The sequence below is a fragment of the Bufo gargarizans genome, chromosome 6 (assembly GCF_014858855.1).
Source record: "Bufo gargarizans isolate SCDJY-AF-19 chromosome 6, ASM1485885v1, whole genome shotgun sequence".
In the NCBI taxonomy this organism is placed as follows: Eukaryota; Metazoa; Chordata; class Amphibia; order Anura; family Bufonidae; genus Bufo; species Bufo gargarizans.
This window is the reverse complement of record NC_058085.1, coordinates 222247922-222257122: the sequence shown is the minus strand read 5'-3', so window position 1 is coordinate 222257122 and position 9201 is coordinate 222247922. Positions and strand designations below refer to the sequence as shown.

Below are 9201 nucleotides of genomic sequence, written 5' to 3'. Positions count from 1 at the left end.
CCCCTAAACCTCTAATTGCCTCAGATCAGCCCCCCAGCCCCCGTCAGCCTCAGACTGTACCCACAGCACCCATCCCCCATCAGACCTCAGATCAAAAAAATATATAAGCTTACCTTGCTTGCTCCGGATGGTGCTGCAGATGCAGAACTCACTGCTTGCCGCTCCGCTTCTTCTGGCCCATGCTTCACTGTGACCTAACATCGCACAGCGTCAGGTCACAGTGCATGCCTACATGTACTAGATCCTGACAATCTGCACGGTCAGGACAGTGTGCACAGTGGGACCCAGAAGACGACAAGGGAGGGTGAGTGCAGCCAGTGCAGAGCTGCTTTCACCTCCTCAGTGCCTCCCCCATGCTGATGACCACTTCCATACCAGATTGTGATGCTGACAAGGAGGCAACATCAGTGAAGGAGGGCGGTGGTGGCAACTAAGGGAAAGCAGAGACAACATACCTACCGAAAAAGAGCCAAGGCCACGTCTGTTTAGGATCTGGTGATGCAGCTGACACTGTGGGTGAGTTACGCCCAAAACATTCCAGAGGTAAGCCAAGCTCACATGGTGGAGAACGTGGTTGATTCTGCGATTCTTACTGTGCAGCAAGGTTCATGCCACAGTGGACACCTGAAGCAGCTGGAACCGTACATGTCTTTAACGGTCCATTGGGTCAATGTTTTTGTGGACAGGCAGCACTCTGGCAACAAGGCCAGGGCATTTTAACTACCACAATAGTGTCGGCCTGGCTCCAACACCAGGTACTTATTCACCCCCCCCTCCTACTCTATTGATAGCTCATGTACCCAACAGCAGCAGGGCACAGCGTTGCTCCCACTCCCCCCTCCTTCCTATCACGTGTTAACTCACGCTTTAACACACCGTGTTGAAGCTACACCAATCAGAAAACATCCTGCTGTCTGCTCCTACACTGCCTAGTCAGCGACATTCCAACTCACTGAAATTCAACATTGCACATGCTCGAGCATCTGTATGAGTAGTGTAAAGCTGGGAACAGTCTCACCCCCCTGATATTTATCTTAGAACAGACACCGACACTCATGCAGTAAGGGACGACAGTGGAAAAGGAACAGCTAATTCATCTTGCTGTCCTCCCTGTAGCCCACAAGGAAAGACTGCCGTGGAGGATGAGGAGCTGCCACTGCAAGAGGAGGAGTCAGAGGTGGAGAAAGAACTGTCTCCTCAGGCACGCTGGCCAGAATGGTGAGCTGTATGCTTACTTGCTTAGCAGCGACAGGTAGATCATTGACATCAAGCAGCTATTACTGGATAGCCATGCTTTTAGACCCTCACTTTAAAAGCAAAATCGGAGAAAGTTTTCCTCCCGCAGAAAGGGAGGACAAATTATGTTCCTACTACAAACCGGATTCCAAAAAAGTTGGGACACTATACAAATCGTGAATAAAAACTGAATGCAATGATGTGGAGATGGCAAATGTCAATATTTTATTTGTAATAGAACGTAGATGACAGATCAAATGTTTAATCCGAGTAAATGTATCATTTTAAAGGAAAAATACGTTGATTCAAAATTTCACGGTGTCAACAAATCCCCAAAAAGTTGGGACAAGTTTCAATAGGAGGCTGGCAAAAGTAAATTTGCACATAACGAAGAGCTGGAAGACCAATTAACACTAATTAGGTCAATTGGCAACATGATTGGGTATAAAAAGAGCTTCTCAGAGTGGCAGTGTCTCTCAGAAGCCAAGATGGGTAGAGGATCACCAATTCCCACAATGTTGCACAAAAAGATAGTGGAGCAATATCAGAAAGGTGTTACCCAGAGAAAAATTGCAAAGACTTTGCATCTATCATCATTAACTGTGCATAAAATCATCCGAAGATTCAGAGAATCTGGAACAATCTCTGTGCGTAAGGGTCAAGGCTGTAAAACCATACTGGATGCCCGTGATCTCCGGGCCCTTAAACGACACTGCACCACAAACAGGAATGCTACTGTAAAGGAAATCACAGAATGGGCTCAGGAATACTTCCAGAAACCATTGTCAGTGAACACAATCCACCGTGCCATCCGCCGTTGCCAGCTGAAACTCTACAGTGCAAAGAAGAAGCCATTTCTAAGCAAGATCCACAAGCTCAGGCGTTTTCACTGGGCCAGGGATCATTTAAAATGGAGTGTGGCAAAATGGAAGACTGTTCTGTGGTCAGACGAGTCACGATTCGAAGTTCTTTTTGGAAATCTGGGACGCCATGTCATCCGGACCAAAGAGGACAAGGACAACCCAAGTTGTTATCAACGCTCAGTTCAGAAGCCTGCATCTCTGATGGTATGGGGTTTCATGAGTGCGTGTGGCATGGGCAGCTTGCATGTCTGGAAAGGCACCATCAATGCAGAAAAATATCTTCAGGTTCTAGAACAACATATGCTCCCATCCAGACGTCATCTCTTTCAGGGAAGACCCTGCATTTTTCAACAAGATAATGCCAGACCACATTCTGCATCAATCACAACATCATGGCTGCACAGGAGAAGGATCCGGGTACTGAAATGGCCAGTCTGCAGTCCAGATCTTTCACCTATAGAGAACATTTGGCGCATCATAAAGAGGAAGGTGCAACAAAGAAGGCCCAAGACGATTGAACAGTTAGAGGCCTGTATTAGACAAGAATGGGAGAGCATTCCTATTTCTAAACTTGAGAAACTGGTCTCCTCGGTCCCCAGACGTCTGTTGACTGTTGTAAGAAGAAGGGGAGATGCCACACAGTGGTGAAAATGGCCTTGTCCCAACTTTTTGGGGATTTGTTGACACCATGAAATTCTGATTCAACATGTTTTTCCCTTAAAATGGTACATTTTCTCAGTTTAAACTTTTGTTCCGTGATTTATGTTCTATTCTGAATAAAATATTAGAAGTTGGCACCTCCACATCATTGCATTCAGTATTTATTCACGATTTGTATAGTGTCCCAACTTTTTTTGGAATCCGGTTTGTATATTATGTTATTACCAGCCCCAGCTTTCAGTGAGCAGACGCCTGCTGGCAGTGTGTCTGATAGAGAGGCCCTTCTCCGCTGCCCAAAAGCAGTAGAAGCCACAGCAGTAACCAGTTCAGTCTCCTCAACATAATAATGAGCAGGTTTTTCACATGGTGAGACAAATAAGGCCCCCCCCCCCCCCCCCAATGCCCAGGTTCAGGTCTACCTACACTCTGGCTTGTATCTAGAACATACCCTTTTCCCTGACCTCATAGATTTCTGGGCAGGCAGACTGGAACAGTGGCCTGAACTGGCATAGCATGCTCTCTTTCCTTTTTCCTGCTCAGCCTCCAGTGTCATCTTGGAGAGGGTTTGTAGTGCCATGAACAGCGTGGTGACACTCAAGTAGACCAAGTTGTGTTTCGCCAGTGTCCAAAACTTAACTTTCGTGAAAATGAATCAAGCCATGATGCCACTGCTGTGGCCTGCCTACCAACATATTCCATACGGTTGCTGCCGCCTCCATCATGTTGCTGCCTGCCAACTTATACCCTATGGCTGCTGCTGCCGTTACCACGCCAGCTGCTGCTCGTTGCTGCTAATCCCCTACTGCCACCAGAACTAACACAAAGCATCTGTCACTACTACCACTACAGGACTACTACTACTATTACTACAACTAGCCATAGGCAGCTGATCTACTGCATTGTATTTTTCATGCTATGCTGCTTCTGCTGCCGCTACTATTGTGGCCAAGTGCCTCTTATTTCCCTACCCTTTCCACATCCACATTGCACTGCTGCTGCTCCCAATTAACCGACCGCCTAACGCAGGGATGCGTCCTGCGGGCGGGCGGTCTGTTCCTCTTTGACGCGCCGGTGCATCATCTCGCGAGACGCGAGATTTCCTGTGAACGTGTGCTCACAGGAGCGGAAGGTAAATCAGTTGATCTACAGCCTGCCAGTGGCGATCATTCGCTGGCAGGCTGTAGATGCAATTTTTATTAACCCTTGAAAGGTATATCAGACGCTGTTTTGTTAACAGCGTCTGATATACCTGCTACCTGGTCCTCTGGTGGTCCTTTTGCTTGGATCGACCACCAGAGGACATAGGCAGCTCTGTAAGTAAGCACCAAGCACCACACTACACTACACCCCCCCTGTCACTTATTAACCCCTTATTAACCCCTGATCACCCCATATAGTCTCCCTGATCACCCCTCTGTCATTGATCACCCCCCTGTAAGGCTCCATTCAGACGTCCGTTGGTGTTTTGCGGATCCGTGGATACCTAAAACACGGACACCGCGGATCTGCAAAACACAGACATCGGCAATGTGCTGTCTGCATTTTGCGAATCCGCACATTGCCAGAACTATATAGAAAATGCCTTTTTTTGTCCACAATTGCGGACAAGAATAGGACATGTTCTATAGGCTCTACAAAAAACGCAGTGTTTGCCTGATTAGGCCTGATCTTGTGCGCACACTTGCGTTTAGTCCGCCCCACCGCCGTGACAGAATTTTTTTTTCTGCAAAAACACCGTAAAATCGCAGCCGCGCTATAAAGATCACTTTTGAGGGGCATGGCGAGTTCATAAAAGATTTTTTTTGCCACAAGTTAGCGGAAATTGATATTTTTTTTGTTTTTTTGTTTTTTCTTCCAAAGTCTTATATTCCACTAACTTGTGACAAAAAATAAAATCTCACATTACTCACCATGCCCCTCACGGAATCCAAATGCGTAACATTTTTTAGACATTTATATTCCAGACTTCTTCTCACGCTTTGGGTCCCTTAAATTGCCAGGGCAGTATAGATACCCCATAAGTGACCCTATTTTGGAAAGAAGACACCCCAAGGCATTTCATGAGGGGCCTGGCGAGTTCATGTTAAAATTGTATTTTTTGTCACAAGTTAGTGGAATATGAGACTTTGTAAGAGAAGAAAAAAATGAATCATTTTCCGCTAACTTGTGCCAAAAAAAAAATATATTCTATGAACTCGCCATGCCCTTCACGGATTACCTTGGGGTGTCTTCTTTCCAAAATGGGGTCACTTGTGGGGTATTTATACTGCTCTGGTATTTTAGGGGCCCTAAAGCGTGAGAAGTAGTTTGGAATCCAAATGCGTAAAAAATGCCCTGTGAAATCCTAAAAGTACTCATTGGAATTTGGGCCCCTTTGCGCACCTAGGCTGCAAAAAAGTGTCACACATGTGGTATCGCCATACTCAGGAGCAGTAGGGTGATGTGTTTTGGGGTGTATTTTTTACATATACCCATACTGTGTGTGAGAAATATCTCTGTAAATGACAACTTTAATTTTTTTTTATACAAAGTTGTCAATTTACAGAGATATTTTTCTCACCCAGCATGGTTATATGTAAAAATACACCCCAAAACACGTTGCCCTACTTCTCCTGAGTACGGCGATACCACATGTGTGACACTTTTTTGCAGCCTAGGTGCGCCAAGGGGCCGAAAGTCCAACAAGTACCTTTAAGCTTTACAGGGTTGCTTACAATTTAGCCCTGCCCAAAATGCCAGATCAGTAAACACACCCCACAAATGACCCCATTTCGGAAAGTAGACACCCCAAGGTATTCACTGAGGGGCATAGTGAGTCCGTGAAAGATTGAACCTTTTGTCACAAGTTAGCGGAAAGGGAGACTTTGTGAGAAAAAACAAAGAAAAAAACATTTCCGCTAACTTGTGCCAAAAAAAAAAAAAAAACTTCTATGAACTCACCATGCCCCTCACGGAATACCTTGGGGTGTTTTCTTTCCAAAATGGGGTCACATGTGGGGTATTTATACTGCCCTGGCATTGTAGGGGCCCTAAAGCGTGAGAAGTAGTCTGGAATCCAAATGCCTAAAAATGCCCCCCTAAAAGGTACTCATTGGAATTTGGGCCCCTTTGCGCATCTTGGCTGCAAAAAAAGTGGCACACATGTGGTATCGCCATACTCAGGAGAAGTAGGGCAATCTGTTTTGGGGTGTATTTTTACATATACCCATGCTGGGTGAGAGAAATATCTCTGTAAAATGATAGACCCCAGTATGGGTATATGTAAAAATACACCCCAAAACACCTTGCCCTACTTTTTCTGAGTACGGCGATACCACATGTGTGATGTGCAGCCTAGGTGTGCAAAGGGGCCCAAATTCGAATGAGTATCTTTACGATTTCACAGGGCATTTTTTACGCATTTGGATTCCAAACTACTTCTCACGCTTTAGGTCCCCTAAAATGCCAGGGCAGTATAAATACCCCACAAGTGACCCCATTTTGGAAAGAAGACACCCCAAGGTATTCCGTGAGGGGCATGGTGAGTTCATGTAAAATTGTATTTTTTGTCACAAGTTAGTAGAATATGAGACTTTGTAAGAAAAAAAAATAATAATAATCATTTTCTGCTAACTTGTGACAAAAAATAAAAACGTCCATGAACTCACTATGCCCATCAGCAAATGCCTTAGGGTGTTTACTTTCCAAAATGGGGTCATTTGTGGGGTGTTTCTACTGTCTGGGCATTGTAGAACCTCAGGAAACATGACAGGTGCTCAGAAAGTCAAAGTGCGTAAATTCACATTTTTGCACCATAGTTTGTAAACGCTATAACTTTTACCCAAACCAATAATTATACACTTATTGCATTTTTTTTTTATCAAAGACAGGTAGAACAATAAATTTAGAGAAAAATTTATATAGAAATGTAGTTTTAATTCAAAAATGTTACAACAGAAAGTGAAAAATTTCATTTCGGTCAATTTTGACTAATATAAAAAAAAGTAAAAATGTCAGCAGTAATTAAATACCACCAAATGAAATCTCTGTTAGTGAGAAGAAAAGGAGGTCAAATTCATTTGGGTGGTAAGTTGTATGACCGAGCAATAAACCATGAAATTTGTGTAGTGCAGAATTGTAAAAAGTCGTCTGGTCATTAAGGGGGTTTAAGCTAGGGGGGCTGAGCTGGTTAAAGGTAGAATTTTATAGGCTTGTTAATAGTGATGGACGAACATTGGCCTGGACGGTTCGCAAACACAATCAAATGTTCATGAATCGCAAGTTTGCGACGGGCCCCATTCACTTTAATGGCAGGCAAACCTGAAAAATCTTCAGGTCATATTTGCAGCCACCAAATACTTTTTAGAAGTGTGCAAATAGTCCCACAACATGGACAGTGACATACTAGAGGGGGATCGATGACAAAAATTCCAACAAAAAATATGTATCTAAGGCCGAATGCACACGGCCGTGTTTCACAGCCGCGTGCGGGCCGTGGAACCGCGGCCTGGATCCCTCCTGAGAGCAGGAGCGCACGGCGTCACTGGTTTCTATGACGCCGTGCGCTCCCTGCTGCCGGCACAGAACAGTAATACACTGGTATAGATCATACCAGTGTATTACTGTACTGTGCCGGCTGCAGTGAGCGCACGGCGTCATAGCAACCAGTGACGCCGTGCGCTCCTGCTCTCAGGAAGGGATCCAGGCCGCGGTTCCACGGCCCGCACACGGCTGTGAAACACGGCCGTGTGCATTCGACCTTAATCAGGAGACATTTTTATGCATCTTAAAGGGAAATTCTCTAAAATGTGCCCTGTTGGAGTACAGGCCTTAAAAATTAGGCATTTACCTGACATAAAAGAAATTGTGATTATGTGGCTTGAGGTACATTATGTGGTGACTGAATAACAATTTTACTGTAGGCTGTCACTTTTTTCTTTTTTTTTGGGGGGGGGGGGGAACTGGTATATCACACTAGTTTGCTGTACTATCCAAATGCACTATATAGAAAGTATATAATTGGTATATAACACCCCTGCTTTAATCAGTTTTTTGGGGGGGCAACTGGTATATCCCACCAGTAGAAATTAGTTGTTCCAATGTTGTTTGTCCCTATCTGTAGCTGAGGTAATGCAGCAAAACCGCAAACCAATGCTGCACTACCCAACTGCACTATATAGAAAGTATATAATTGGTATATAACACCCCTGCTTCAATCAGTTTTTTTTGGGGGGGGGGGCAACTGGTATACCACTTGAAAAATTGCAAAAAATCATATTTAGCATGGCTGGATCTGAACAAGGTTCCAAGTAGAGCTTCAACGTGCAACAAGAAGAAATGGGAGTGAGAAAAAACATTTTTTGACCATTCAATTTAATGAAAATAACAAATAAACTGAAACAGGCTATTTTTCAGCTGATCAAAAGTTTAGGACCACACCTCCCCAAAAAAACTAAACCCCCCTAAAACAGGTGGTTAGGACCGCCGCACGAATCTACTGTCTGGAACTGTTGTCCATTTTTGTAAACTTCCCTTGCCATCCATCCCCAAAGGTTCTCAATTGGATTTAGATCAGGGTAACATGCAGGATGAGCCAAAAGAGTGATATTATTCTCCTGGAAGAAGTCCCTTGTCCTGCGGGCATTGTGTATTGTAGCTTTGTCCTGTTAAAAAAAAAAAACAGTCGTTACCACACAGAAAAGGGCCCTCAGTCATGAGGAATGCTCTCTGCAGCATCTGGACATAGCCAGAAGCTGTTTGACACCCCTGCACTTCCTGAAGCTCTATTGTACCACTGAAGGAAAAAGCACCCCAGACTATTATGGCTCCCCCTCCACTCTGGTGCGTAAAAAACATCTCAGGTGGGATGGAAACCAGTTTACATTTTTTTCTCATCAGAGAATAAAACTTTCTTCCACCTTTGAATGTCCAATGTTTGGTGCTCTCTTGCAAAGTCCAAACAAGCAGTTCTGTGGCGTTCAAGGAGACGAGGTCTTTGAAGACGTTTTTTGTTTTTGAAGCCCTTCAGTCTCAGATGCCGTCTGATGGTTATGGGGCTGCAGTCAGCACCAGTAAGGGCCTTAATTTGGGTCGAGGATCGTTCAGTGTCTTGACGGACAGCTATTGGATCCTCCGGCTCAGTGCTGATGAATTTTTTTGGGTTCTTCCACTTGACTTTTTTCCATAACCCTCAGGATCATTTAAGAAATTCCAAATGACTGTCTTACTGCGTCCCACCTCAGCAGCGATGGCGCTCTGTTAGAGACCCTGCTTATGCAGTTCAACAACCCGACCACGTTCAAAAAGGGAGTTTTTTTTTGCCTTTGCCATCACAACGTGTCACTACTTGACAGAAAATTACAATGAATCCACATCTTTGCACAGATTTGGCCTTTTAAAGGCATGTGGTCCTAAAATTTTGATCAGCTGAAAAACAGCCTGTTTCAGTTTAATCGTTATTTTC

The 9201-nt window shown here is 44.5% G+C and overlaps 1 protein-coding gene across 1 annotated transcript in view; it reads left to right on the top strand.

Annotated features, from left to right (window-relative positions):
- The first annotated feature begins 485 nt into the window (after positions 1 to 485).
- The window catches only part of LOC122941247 (pepsin A-like), a 76314-nt gene continuing 67598 nt past the window's right edge, over positions 486 to 9201 (top strand). The window contains exon 1 of the mRNA XM_044298329.1: positions 486 to 543. The gene's annotated coding sequence lies outside the window, so the exon portion shown is untranslated. The remainder of the gene's footprint in view (positions 544 to 9201) is intronic.